Raw genomic sequence first — 13,809 nt, forward strand, 5'->3', positions numbered from 1 at the left:
TATTTCCATGTTTATACAGATTGTGGTGAAGATATTTCCATGTTTATACAGATCGCGGTGTAGATACTTGATCTTTATACAGATACCGTTGTAGATATTTCCATGTTTATACAGACCACAGTGTAGATAATTCCATGTTTATGGAAATAGCGGTGTAGATATTTCCATGTTTGTACAGATGGCGGTGTTGATATTTCCATCTATACACAGATTGCCATGTAGTTTTTCCATGTGTATACAGATGGCATTGTAGATATTTCCATGTTTATACAGATGGTGGTGTAGATATTTCCATGTTTATACAGATGACTGTATAGGTATTTCCATGTGTTTACAGATGGCATTGTAGATATTTCCATGTTTATAGAGATAGCAGTGTAGATATTTCCATGTTTATATAGATGGCGGTGTAGATATTTCCATGTTTACAGAAATAGCGGTGTAGATATTTCCATATTTATACAGATTACTGTGTAGACATTTCCGTGTTTATACAGATAGCGGTGTAAATATTTCCATGTTTATACAGACCATGGTGTAGATAATTCCATGTTTATACAGACCGCAGGATAGATATTTCCATGTTTATACAGATAGCGGTGCAGATATTTCCATGTTTGTACAGATGGCGGTGTTGATATTTCCATCTATACACAAATGACCGTGTAGATATTACCATGTTTATACAGATGGCGGCACAGATATTTCTATAAGTAGATGGCGGTGTAGATATTTCCATGTTTATACAGATAGCGGTGTAGTTATTTCCATATTTATATAGATAGCGGTGTAGATATTTCCTTGAATGTATACATGGCTGTGTAGATATTTCCATGTTTATACAGATGGCGGTGTAGATATTTCCATGTTTATACAGAGAACTTTGTAAGTATTTCCATGTTTATACAGACGGCGTTGTAGATATTTCGATGTTCATAGAGAGAGCAGTGGAAATATTTCCATGTTTATACAGATAGCAGTGTAGATATTTCCAAGTTTATAATGATCACTGTGTAGATATTTCCATGTTTATAGAGATGGCGGTGTAGATATTTCCATGTTCATAGAGGTAGTGGTTTTGATTTTTCCATGTTTATAGAGATAGCTGTGTGGATATTTCCATGTTTATACAGATAGGGGTGTAGATATTTCCATGTTTATAGAGATGGCGGTGTAGATATTTCTATGTTTATACAGATCACGGTGTAGATATTTCCATGTTTATACAGATTGCGGTGTAGATATTTCCATGTTTATACAGATCATGGTGTAGATATTTCCATGTTTCTACAGATGACTGTGTAGATATTTCCATATTTGTACAGATGGCAGTGAAGATATTTCCATGTTTATAGAGATAGCTGTGGAGATATATTCATGTTTATACAGATTGCGGTGGAGGTATATCCATGTTTATACAGATAGAAATGGAGATATTTCCACGTTAATACACATAGCGGTGTAGATATTTCCATGTTTATACAGATAGCGGTGTAGGTATTTCCATGTTTATACAGATGGCTGTGTCGATATTTCCATGTTTATACAGAGTTCTCTCTAGATATTTCCATGTTTATATAGATGACAGTGTAGATATTTCCAGGTTTATACAGATGACTGTGTAGATATTTCCATGTTAATACATATGGCGGTGTAGATATTTCCATGTTTAGAGAGATAGCGGTGTAGGTATTTCCATGTTTATAGAGATAGCGGTTTAAATATTTCTATCTTTATAAAGATAGTGGTGTAGATATTTCCATGTTTATACAGCTCGCGGTGCAGATATTTATGTCTTTATAAAGATGACATTGTAGATATTTCCTTGTTCACACAGATGGCGATGTAGATGTTTCCATGTTTATACAGATGGCGGAGAAGTTAGTTCCATGTTTATGGAGATGGCAGTGTAGATATTTTCATGATTATAGAGATGGCGGTGTAGTTATTTCCATGTTTATACAGATGGCAGTGTAGATATTTCCATGTGTATACAGATGGCATTGTAGATATTTCCATGTTTACACAGATGTCTGTATAGGTATTTCCATGTTTTTACAGATGGCAGTGCAGATATTTCCATGTTTATAGAGATAGCGGTGTAGATATTTCCATGTTTGTATAGATGGCGGTGTTGATATTTCCATTTATACACAGATGGCCGTGTAGATATTTCCATGTTTATACAGATCGCGGTGTAGATATTTCCATGTTTATACAGATCATGGTGTAGATATTTCCATGTTTATACAGATCGCGATGTTGATATTACCATGTTTATAGGGATGGCGGTGCAAATATTTCCACATTTATACAGATAGCGGTGTAGTTATTAGCATGTTTATACAGATAGTGGTTTAGATATTTCCATGTATAAATAGATGTCTGTGTATATGTTTCCATGTTTAAACAGATGGCAGTGTAGATATTTCCCTGTTTATACAGATAGCGGTGTAGATATTTCCATGTTTATACAGATAGCTGTGTCGATAATTCCATGTATATACAGATGGCTGTGTATATATTTCCATGTTTATACAGATGGCTGTGTAGATATTTCCATGTTTACACAGATGACTTTGTAGTTATATCCATGTTTATACAGATGGCGGTATAGATATTTCCATGTTTATAGAGATAGCTGTGTAGATATTTCCATGTTTATACAGATAGCGATGTAGATATTTCCATGTTTAGACAGATCACAGTGTAGATATTTCCATGTTTATACAGATCGCGGTGTAGACATTTCCATGTTTATGCAGATTGCGATGTAGATATTTCCATGTTTATACAGTTGGCGGTGTAGATATTTCCATGTTCATAGAGATGGCGGTGTAGATATTTCCATGTTTATAGAGATAGCGGTGTAGATATATCCATGCTCATAGAGATAGCAGTGAGGATATTTCCATGTTTATACACATAGCAGTGTAGATATTTCCACTTTTATAGAGATAGCGGTTTAGATATTTCATATTTATACAGATATCGGTGTAGATCTTTCCATGATTATACAGATTGCGGTGTAGATATTTCCAAGTTTATACAAATAGCAGTGTAGATATTTCCACGTTTATACAGATGGCGGTGTAGATATTTCCATCTTTCTACAAATGGCAGTGTAGATATTTCCATGTTTATAGACATGGCGGTGTAGATATTTCCATGTTTATATAGATGGCAGTGTAGATATTTTCTTGTTTATGTAGATGGCGTTGTAGACACCTCCATGTTTAAAGAGATGGCGGTGTGTATATTTCCATGATGATGGAGATAGTGGTGTAGATATTTCCATGTTTATAGAGATAGCGGTGTAGTTACTTCCATGTTTATAGAGATAGCGGTGTAGATATTTCCATGTTTCTACAGGTGAATTTGTATATATTTCCATATTTGTACAGATGGCAGTGAAGATATTTCCATGTTTATAGAGATAGCCATGTAGATATATTCATGTTTATACAGATTGCGGTGGAGGTATATCCATGTTTACACAGATAGAAATGGAGATATTTCCACGTTAATACACATAGCGGTGTAGATATTTCCATGTTTATACAGATAGCAGTGTAGGTATTTCCATGTTTATACAGATGGCTGTGTCGATATTTCCATGTTTATACAGAGTTCTCTCTAGATATTTCCATGTTTATATAGATGACAGTGTAGATATTTCCAGGTTTATACAGATGACTGTGTAGATATTTCCATGTTAACACATATGGCGGTGTAGATATTTCCATGTTTAGAGAGATAGCGGTGTAAGTATTTCCATGTTTATAGAGATAGCGGTTTAAATATTTCTATCTTTATAAAGATAGCGGTGTAGATATTTCCATGTTTATACAGCTCGCGGTGCAGATATTTATGTCTTTATAAAGATGGCATTGTAGATATTTCCTTGTTCACACAGATGGCGATGTAGATGTTTCCATGTTTATACAGATCGCGGAGAAGTTAGTTCCATGTTTATGGAGATGGCAGTGTAGATATTTTCATGATTATAGAGATGGCGGTGTAGTTATTTCCATGTTTATACAGATGGCAGTGTAGATATTTCCATGTGTATACAGATGGCATTGTAGATATTTCCATGTTTACACAGATGTCTGTATAGGTATTTCCATGTTTTTACAGATGGCAGTGCAGATATTTCCATGTTTATAGAGATAGCGGTGTAGATATTTCCATGTTTGTATAGATGGCGGTGTTGATATTTCCATTTATACACAGATGGCCGTGTAGATATTTCCATGTTTATACAGATGGCGGCGTAGATATTTCCATGGACATGCAGATGGCGGTGTAGATATTTCCATGTTGAAACAGATAGCGGTGAAGATATTTCCATGTTTACACAGATGGTGGTGTAGATATTTTCATGTTTACACAGATGACTGTATAGGTATTTCCATGTTTATACAGATGGCAGTGTAGATATTTCCAAGTTTATAGAGATAGCGGTGTAGATATTTCCATATTTATAGAGATAACGGTGTAGAAGTTTCCATGTTTATACAGATAGCGGTGTAAATATTTCCATGTTTATACAGATCACGGTGTAGATATTTCCATGTTTATAGAGATAGCGGTGTAGATATTTCCATGTTTATGCAGATAGCGGTGTAGATATTTCCATGTTTATACAGACCGCGGTGTAGATATTTCCATGTTTATGCAGATAGCGGTGTAGTTATTTCCATATTTATATAGATAGAGGTGTAAATATTTCCATGTATGTACACATGGCTGTGTAGATATTTCCATGTTTATAAAGATGGCGGTGTAGATGTTTCCATGTTTACACAGATAACTTTGTATTTCCATGTTTATACAAATGGCGGTGTAGATATTTCGATGTTTATAGAGATAGCAGTGGAGATATTTCCATGTTTATACAGATAGCGGTGTAGATATTTCCATGTTTATACTGATCTTGGTGTAGATATTTCCATTTTTATAGAGATGGTGGTGTAGATATTTCCATGTTCATAGAGATAGCGGTGTTTATTTTTCCATGTTTATAGAGATAGCGGTGTGGATATTTCCATGTTTAAACAGATAAGGGTGTAGATATTTCCATGTTTCTAGAGATGGCAGTGTAGATATTTCCATGTTTATACAGATCACGGTGTAGATATTTCCTTGTTTATACAAATTGCGGTGTAGTTATTTGCATGTTTATATAGATAGCGGTGTAAATATTTCCATGTATATACAGATGGCTGTGTAGATATTTCCATGTTTATACAGATGGCTGTGTAGATATTTACATCTTTATACAGATGACTTTGTAGGTATTTCCATGTTTATACAGATGGCGGTGAAGATATTTCCATGTTTATGGAGATAGCTGTATAGATATTTCCATGTTTATACAGATAGCGGTGTAGATATTTCCATGTTTATACAGATCGCGGGGTAGATATTTCCATGTTTATACAGATATTGGTGTAGATATTTCCTTGTTTGTACAGATAGCGGTGTAGATGTTTTCATGTTTTTACAGATATCGGTGTAGATATTTCCATGTTTACACAGATTGCTGTGTAGATATTTCCATCTTTCTACAGATGGCATTGTAGATATTTCCATGGTTATACAGATCACGGTGTAGATATTTCCATTTTTATACAGATGGCGGTGTAGATATTTCCATGTTTATACAGATAGCGGTGTAGATATTTCCATGTTTATACAGCTCGCGGTGCAGATATTTATATCTTTATACAGATGGCATTGTAGATATTTCCTTATTCACACTGATGGCGTTGTGGATGTTTCCATGTTTATGCAGATGGCGGAGTAGTTAGTTCCATGTTTATGGAGATGGCAGTGTAGATATTTTCATGTTTATGGAGATGGCGGTGTAGATATTTCCATGTTTATGGAGATAGCAGTGTAGATATTTACATGTTTATAAAGATGGCTGTGTAGATATTTCCATGTGTATACAGATGGCATTGTAGATATTTCCATGTTTATACAGATGACAGTTTAGGTATTTCCATGTTTTTACAGATGGCAGTGCAGATATTTCCATGTTTATAGAGATAGCGGTGTAGATATTTCCATGTTTGTACAGATGGCGGTGTTGATATTTCCATCTATACACCGATGGACATGTAGATATTTCCATGTTTATACAGATGGCGGCGTAGATATTTCCAAGAACATGCAGATGGCGGTGTGGATATTTCCATGTTTATACAGACAGCGGTGTAGACATTTCCATGTTTTCACAGATGGTGGTGTAGATATTTCCGTGTTTATACACATGGCAGAGTAGATACTTCCATCTTTATGCAGATGGCAGTGTAGATATTTTCATGTTTATAGAGATGGCGGTGTAGATATTTCCATATTTATAGAGATAGCGGTGTAGATATTTCCATGTTTTTACAGATGGCAGTATAGATATTTCCACGTTTATACAGATGTCGGTGTAGTTATTTCCATATTCATACAGATGTCTGTGTAGATATTTCCATGTGTATACAGATGGTGTTGTAGGTAATTCCATGTTTATACAGATGGTGGTGTAGATATTTCCATGTTTATACAGTTGGTGGTGTAGATATTTCCATGTTTTTACAGATTGCAGTGTAGATATTTCAATGTTTATAGAGATGGTGCTGTAGATATTTCTATGTTTATACAGATAACGGTGGAGATATTTCAATGTTTATACAGACAGCAGTGGAGCTATTTCCATGTTTATACACATTGCGGTGTACATATTTCCATGTTTATAGAGACAGCGGTGTAGGTAGTTCCATGTTTATACAGATAGCGGTGCAGATATTTCCATGTTTATATAGATTCCTATGCAGGTATCTCCATATTTATACAGAGGGCTGTGTAGATATTTCTATGTTTATACAGATGGCAGTGTACATATTTCCATGTTCCTACACATGACTATGTAGGTATTTCCATGTTTATACAGATGGCTTTGTAAATATTTCCATGTTTATAGAGATAGCGGTGCAGATATTTCCATGTTTATACAGATAGCGCTGTATATATTTCCATGTTTATACAGATCGTGGTGTAGATATTTCCAGGTTTATACAGATACCGGTGTAGATATATCCATGTTTATACAGACCGCAGTGTAGATATTTCCATGTTTTTAGAGATAGCAGTGTAGATATCTCCAAGTTTGTACAGATGGCGGTGTGGGTGCTTCCATCTATACACAGATTGCCGTTTAGGTATTTCCATGTGTATACAGATGGCATTGTAGATATTTCCATGTTTATACAGATGACTTTGTAGGTATTTCCATGTTTATACAGATGGCGGTGTAGGTATTTCCATGTTTATAGAGATAGCTGTGTAGATATTTCCATGTATATACAGACCACGTTGTAGTTATTTCCATGTTTATACAGATGGCGGCGCAGATATTTCCATGGATATGTAGATGGTGGTGTAGATATTTCCATGTTTATACTGATAGCGGTGTAGTTATTTCCATGTTTATATAGATAGTGGTGTAAATATTTCCATGTATGTACACATGGCTGTGTAGATATTTCCATGTTTATACAGATGGCAGTGTAGATATTTCCCTGTTTATACAGATAACTTTGTAAGTATTTCCTTGTTTATACAGATGGCGGTGTATATATTTCAATGTTTATAGAGATATCAGTGGGGATATTTCCATGTTTATACAGATAGCGGTGTAGATATTTCCATGTTTATACAGATCGCGTTGTAGATATTTCCATGTTTATACAGATGACTTTGTAGTTATTTCCATGTTTATACAGATGGCGGTGTAGGTATTTCCATGTTTATAGAGATAGCTGTGTAGATATTTCCATGTTTATACAGATAGCGGTGTAGATATTTCCATGTTTATACAGATCGCGGTGTAGATATTTCCATGTTTATACAGATCGTGGTGTAGATATTTCCATGTTTATACAGATAGCGGTGTAGATATTTCCATGTTCATAGAGATAGCGGTGTTGATTTTTCCATGTTTATAGAGATAGCGGTGTAGATATTTCCATGTTTACACAGATTGCGGTGTAGATATTTCCATCTTTCAACAGATGGCATTGTAGATATTTCCATGTTTATACAGATGACTTTGTAGGTATTTCCATGTTTATACAGATGGCGGAGTAGATATTTCCATGTTTATACAGATAGTGGTGTAGATATTTCCATGTTTATATAGATGGTGGTGTATATATTCCCATGTTTATACAGATAACGGTGTAGAAATTGCCATGTTTATAGAGATAACGGTGTAGGTATTTCCATGTTTATAGACATAGCGGTGTAGATATTTCCATGTTTATATAGATGGCATTGTAGATATTTCCATGTTTATACCGATAGCAGTGTTGGTATTTCCATGTTTATACAGATAGCGATGTAGTTATATCCATGTTTATACAGCTCGCTGTGCAGATATTTATATCTTTAAACAGATGACATTGTAGATATTTCCTTATTCACACACATGACTGTGTAGGTATTTCCATGTTTATACAGTTGGCGGTGTAGATATTTCCATGTTTATAGAGATAGCTGTGTAGATACTTCCATGTTTATACAGATAGCAGCGTAGATATTTCCATGTTTATACAGATCAGGGTGTAGATATTTCCATGTTGATACAGATCGTGGTGTAGATATTTCCATGTTTATACAGATAGCGGTGTAGATATTTCCATGTTTTTACATATATCGGTGTAGATATTTCCATGTTTACACCGATTGCGGTGTAGATATTTCCATCTTTCTACAGATGGCATTTTAGATATTTCCATGTTTATACAGATGGCGGTGTAGATATTTCCATGTTTATATAGATGGTGGTGTAGATATTACCATGTTTATACAGATAGCGGTGTAGATATTTCCATGTTTATATAGATGGTCGTGTAGATATTTCCATGTTTATTCAGATGACTGTGTAGATATTTCCATGTTTTTACAGAAGGCAGTGTAGATACTTCAATGTTTATAGAGATGGCTCTGTAAATATTTCCATGTTTATACAGATCGCGGTGTAGATATTTCCATGTTTTTACAGATATCAGTGTAGATATTTCCATGTTTACACAGATTGCGGTGTAGATATTTCCATCTTTCTACAGATGGCATTGTAGATATTTCCATGTTTATACAGATGGCGGTGTAGATATTTCCATGTTTATATAGATGTTGGTGTTGATATTACCATGTTTATATAGATAGCGGTGTAGATATTCTCATGTTTATACAGATCGTGGTGAAGATATTTCCATGTTTATACAGATCGCGGAGTAGATATTTCCATGTTTATACAGATGACTTTGTAGATATTTCCATGTTTATACAGATAGCGGTGTAGATATTTCCATGTTTATACAGATAGCGGTGTAGACTTTTCCATGTTTATAGAGATAGCGGTGTAGGTATTTCCATGTTTATAGACATAGTGGTGTAGCTATTTCCATGTTTATATAGATGGCGTTGTAGATATTTCCATGTTTATACCGATAGCGGTGTTGGTATTTCCACGTTTATACAGATAGCGATGTAGATATTTCCATGTTTATACAGCTCGCGGTGCAGATATTTATATCTTTATACAGATGGCATTGTAGATATTTCCTGATTCTCACAGATGGCGGTGTAGATGTTTCCATGTTTATACAGATGGCGGAGTAGTTACTTCCATGTTTATGGAGATGGCAGTGTAGATATTTTCATGTTTATACAGATGGCGGTGTAGATATTTCCATGTTTGTATAGATGGTGGTGAAGATATTTCCATGTTTTTACCGATATCGGTGTTGTTCTCTCCACATTTATACAGATAGCGATGTAGTTATTTCCATGTTTATACAGCTCGCGGTGCAGATATTTATGTCTTTATACAGATGGCATTGTTGATATTTCCTTATTCACACAGATGGCAGTGTAGGTGTTTCCATGTTTGTAGAGATAGCGGTGTAGGTATTTCCATGTTTATAGACATAGCGGTGTAGATACTTCCATGTTTATATGGATGGTGTTGTAGATATTTCCATGTTTATACCCATAGCGGTGTTGGTATTTCCACGTTTATACAGATAGCGATGTAGATATTTCCATGTTTATACAGCTCGCGGTGCAGATATTTATATCTTTACACAGAAGGCATTGTATATATTTCCTTATTCACACAGATGGCGGTGTAGATGTTTCCATGTTTATACAGATGGCCGAGTAGTTAGTTCCATGTTTATGGAGATGGCAGTGTAGATATTTTCATGTTTATAGAGATGGCGGTGTAGATATTTCCATGTTTATACAGATAGCAGTGCAGATATTTCCATGTATATACAGATGGCTGTGTAGATATTTCCATGTGTATACAAATGGCATTGTAGATATTTCCATGTTGATACAGATGACTCTATACGTATTTCCATGTTTTTACAGATGGCTGTGCAGATATTTCCATGTTTATAGAGATAGCAGTAGAGATATTTCCATGTTTGTACTGATGGCGGTGTTGATATTTCCATCTATACACAGATGGCCGTGTAGATATTTCCATGTTTACACAGAGGGTGGTGTAGGTATTTCCGTGTTTATAAACATGGCGGAGTAGATACTTCCATCTTTATAGAGATAGCAGTGTAGATATTTCCATGTTTATACAGATGGCGGCGCAGATATTTCCATGGATATGTAGATGGCGGTGTAGATATTTCCATGTTTATACAGATAGCGGTGTAGCTATTTCCATGTTTATATAGATAGCGGTGTAGCTATTTGCATGAATGTTCGCATGGCTGTGTAGATATTCCCATGTTTATACAGATGGCATTGTAGATATTTCCATGTTTATACAGATAACTTTGTAAGTATTTCCATGTTTATACAGATGGCGGTGTAGATATTTCGATGTTTATTCAGATGACTGTGTAGATATTTCCATGTTTTTACAGATGGCAGTGTAGATATTTCAATGTTTATAGAAATGGTGCTGTAGATATTTTCATGTTTATACAGATAACGGTGGAGATATTTCCATGTTTATACAGAGAGCAGTGGAGATATTTCCATGTTTATACACATAGCGGTGTACATATTTCCATGTTTATAGAGACAGCGGTGTAGGTATTTCCATGTTTATACAGATAGCGGTGCAGATATTTCCATGTTTATACAGATGCCTATGCAGATATTTCCCTATTTATACAGAGGGATGTGTAGATATTTCTATGTTTATAAAGATGTCAGTCTAGATATTTCCATGTTCCTACACACGACTGTGTAGGTATTTCCATGTTTATACAGATCGCGGTGCAGATATTTCCATGTTTATTCAGATGGCGGTGTAGATATTTCCATGTTTATAGAGATGGCGGTGTAGTTATTTCTATGTTTATAGAGATAGCGGTGTAAATATCTCCATGTTTATAGAGATGGTGGTGTAAGTATTTTCATGTTTACAGAGACAGCGGTGTAGACATTTCCATGTTTATACAGATAACGGTGTTGGTATTTCCATGTTTCTACAGAGCGTGGTGTAGATATTTCCATGTTTATACAGATCGCGGTGTAGATATTTCCAAGTTTATACAGATCGCGGTGTAGATATTTCCATGTTTATACACATAGCGGTGTAGATATTTCCATGTTTATACAGATAACAGTGTATATATTTCCATGTTTATAGAGATGGCGGTGTAGGTATTTCCATGTTCCTACACATGACTGTGTAGGTATTTCCATGTTTATACAGATGGCAGTGTAGATATTTCCATGTTCCTACACATGACTGTGTAGGTATTTCCATGTTTATACAGATGGCTTTGTAGATACTTCCATGTTTATAGAGAGAGCGGTGTAGATATTTCCATGTTTATACAGATAGCGGTGTAGATATTTCCATGTTTGTACAGACCGCGGTGTAGATATTTCCATGTTTATACAGATAGCGGTGCAGATAATTCCATTTTTGTACAGATGGCGGTGTTGATATTTCCATCTATACACTGAAGACCGTGTCGATATTTCCATGTTTATACAGATGGCGGCACAGGTATTTCTATGGATGAGTAGATGACGGTGAAGATATTTCCATGTTTATACAGATAGCGGTGTCGTTATTTCCATGTTTATATAGATAGCGGTGTAGTTATTTCCATGTACATACACATGGCTGTGTAGATATTTCCATGTTTATTCAGATGACTTTCTAGATATTTCCATGTTTTTACACATGGCAGTGTAGGTATTTCAATGTTTATAGAGATGGCGCTGTAGATAATTCCATGTTTTTACAGATATCGGTGTTGATATTTCCATGTTTACACAGATTGCGTTGTAGATATTTCCATCTTTCTACAGATGGCATTGTAGATATTTCCATGTTTATACAGATGGCGGTGTAGATATTTCCATGTTTATATAGATGGTGGTGAAGATATTTTCATGTTTATAGAGGTGGCGTTGTAGATATTTCCATGTTTATAGAGATAGCTGTGTAGATATTTACATGTTTATACAGATGGCTGTGTCGATATTTCCATGTGTATACAGATGGCATTGTAGATATTTCAATGTTTATACAGATGACTGTATAGGTATTTCCATGTTTTTACAGATGGCAGTGCAGATATTTCCATGTTTATAGAGATATCGATGTAGATATTTCCATGTTTGTACAGATGGCGGTGTTGATATTTCCATCTATACACAGATGGCCGTGTAGATATTTCCATGTTTATTCAGATGGCGGCGTAGATATTTCCAAGGACATGCAGATGGCGGTGTAGATATTTCCATGTTTATACAGATAGCGGTGTAGATATTTCCATGTTTATACAGATAGCGGTGTAGGTATTTCCATGTTTATACAGACTGCGGTGGAGATATTTCCATGTTTATACAGATAGCGGTGCAGATATTTCCATGTTTGTACAGATGGTGGTGTTGTTATTTCCATGTATACTGAGATGACCGTGTAGATATTTCCATGTTTATACAGATGGCGGCACAGATATTTCCATGGATATGTAGATGGTGTTGTAGATATTTCCATGTTTATACAGATAGCGGTGTTGTTATTTCCATGTTTATATAGATAGCGGTGTAGCTATTTCCATGTATGTACACATGGCTGTGTAGATATTCCCATGTTTATACAAATGGCGGTGTAGATATTTCCATGTTTATACAGATAACTTTGTAAGTATTTCCATGTTTATACAGATGGCGGCGTAGATATTTCCATGTTTATACAGATACCGGTGTAGATATTTCCATGTTTATATAGATGGTGGTGTAGATATTACCATGTTTATACAGATAGCGGTGTAGATATTTCCATGTTTATAGAGATCGTGGTGAAGATATTTCCATGTTTATACAGATCGCGATGTAGATATTTCCATGTTTATACAGATCGCGGTGTAGATATTTCCATGTTTATACAGATAGCAGTGTAGATATTTCCATGTTTTTACAGATATCGGTGTAGATATTTCCATGTTTACACAGATTGCGGTGTAGATGTTTCCATCTTTCTACAGATGGCATTGTAGTTATTTCCATGTTTATGCAGATGGCGGTGTATATATTTCCATGTTTATATAGATGGTGGTGTAGATATTACCATGTTTATACAGATCGTGGTGAAGATATTTCAATGTTTATACAGATCGCGGTGTAGATACTTCCATGTTTATACAGATAGCGGTGTAGATATTTCCATGTTTTTACAGATATCGGTGTAGATATTTCCATGTTTACACAGATTGCGGTGTAGATATTTCCATCTTTCTACAGATGAGATTG

Source organism: Pan paniscus, chromosome 21 (genome assembly GCF_029289425.2).
Source record: "Pan paniscus chromosome 21, NHGRI_mPanPan1-v2.0_pri, whole genome shotgun sequence".
Lineage (NCBI taxonomy): Eukaryota > Metazoa > Chordata > Mammalia > Primates > Hominidae > Pan > Pan paniscus.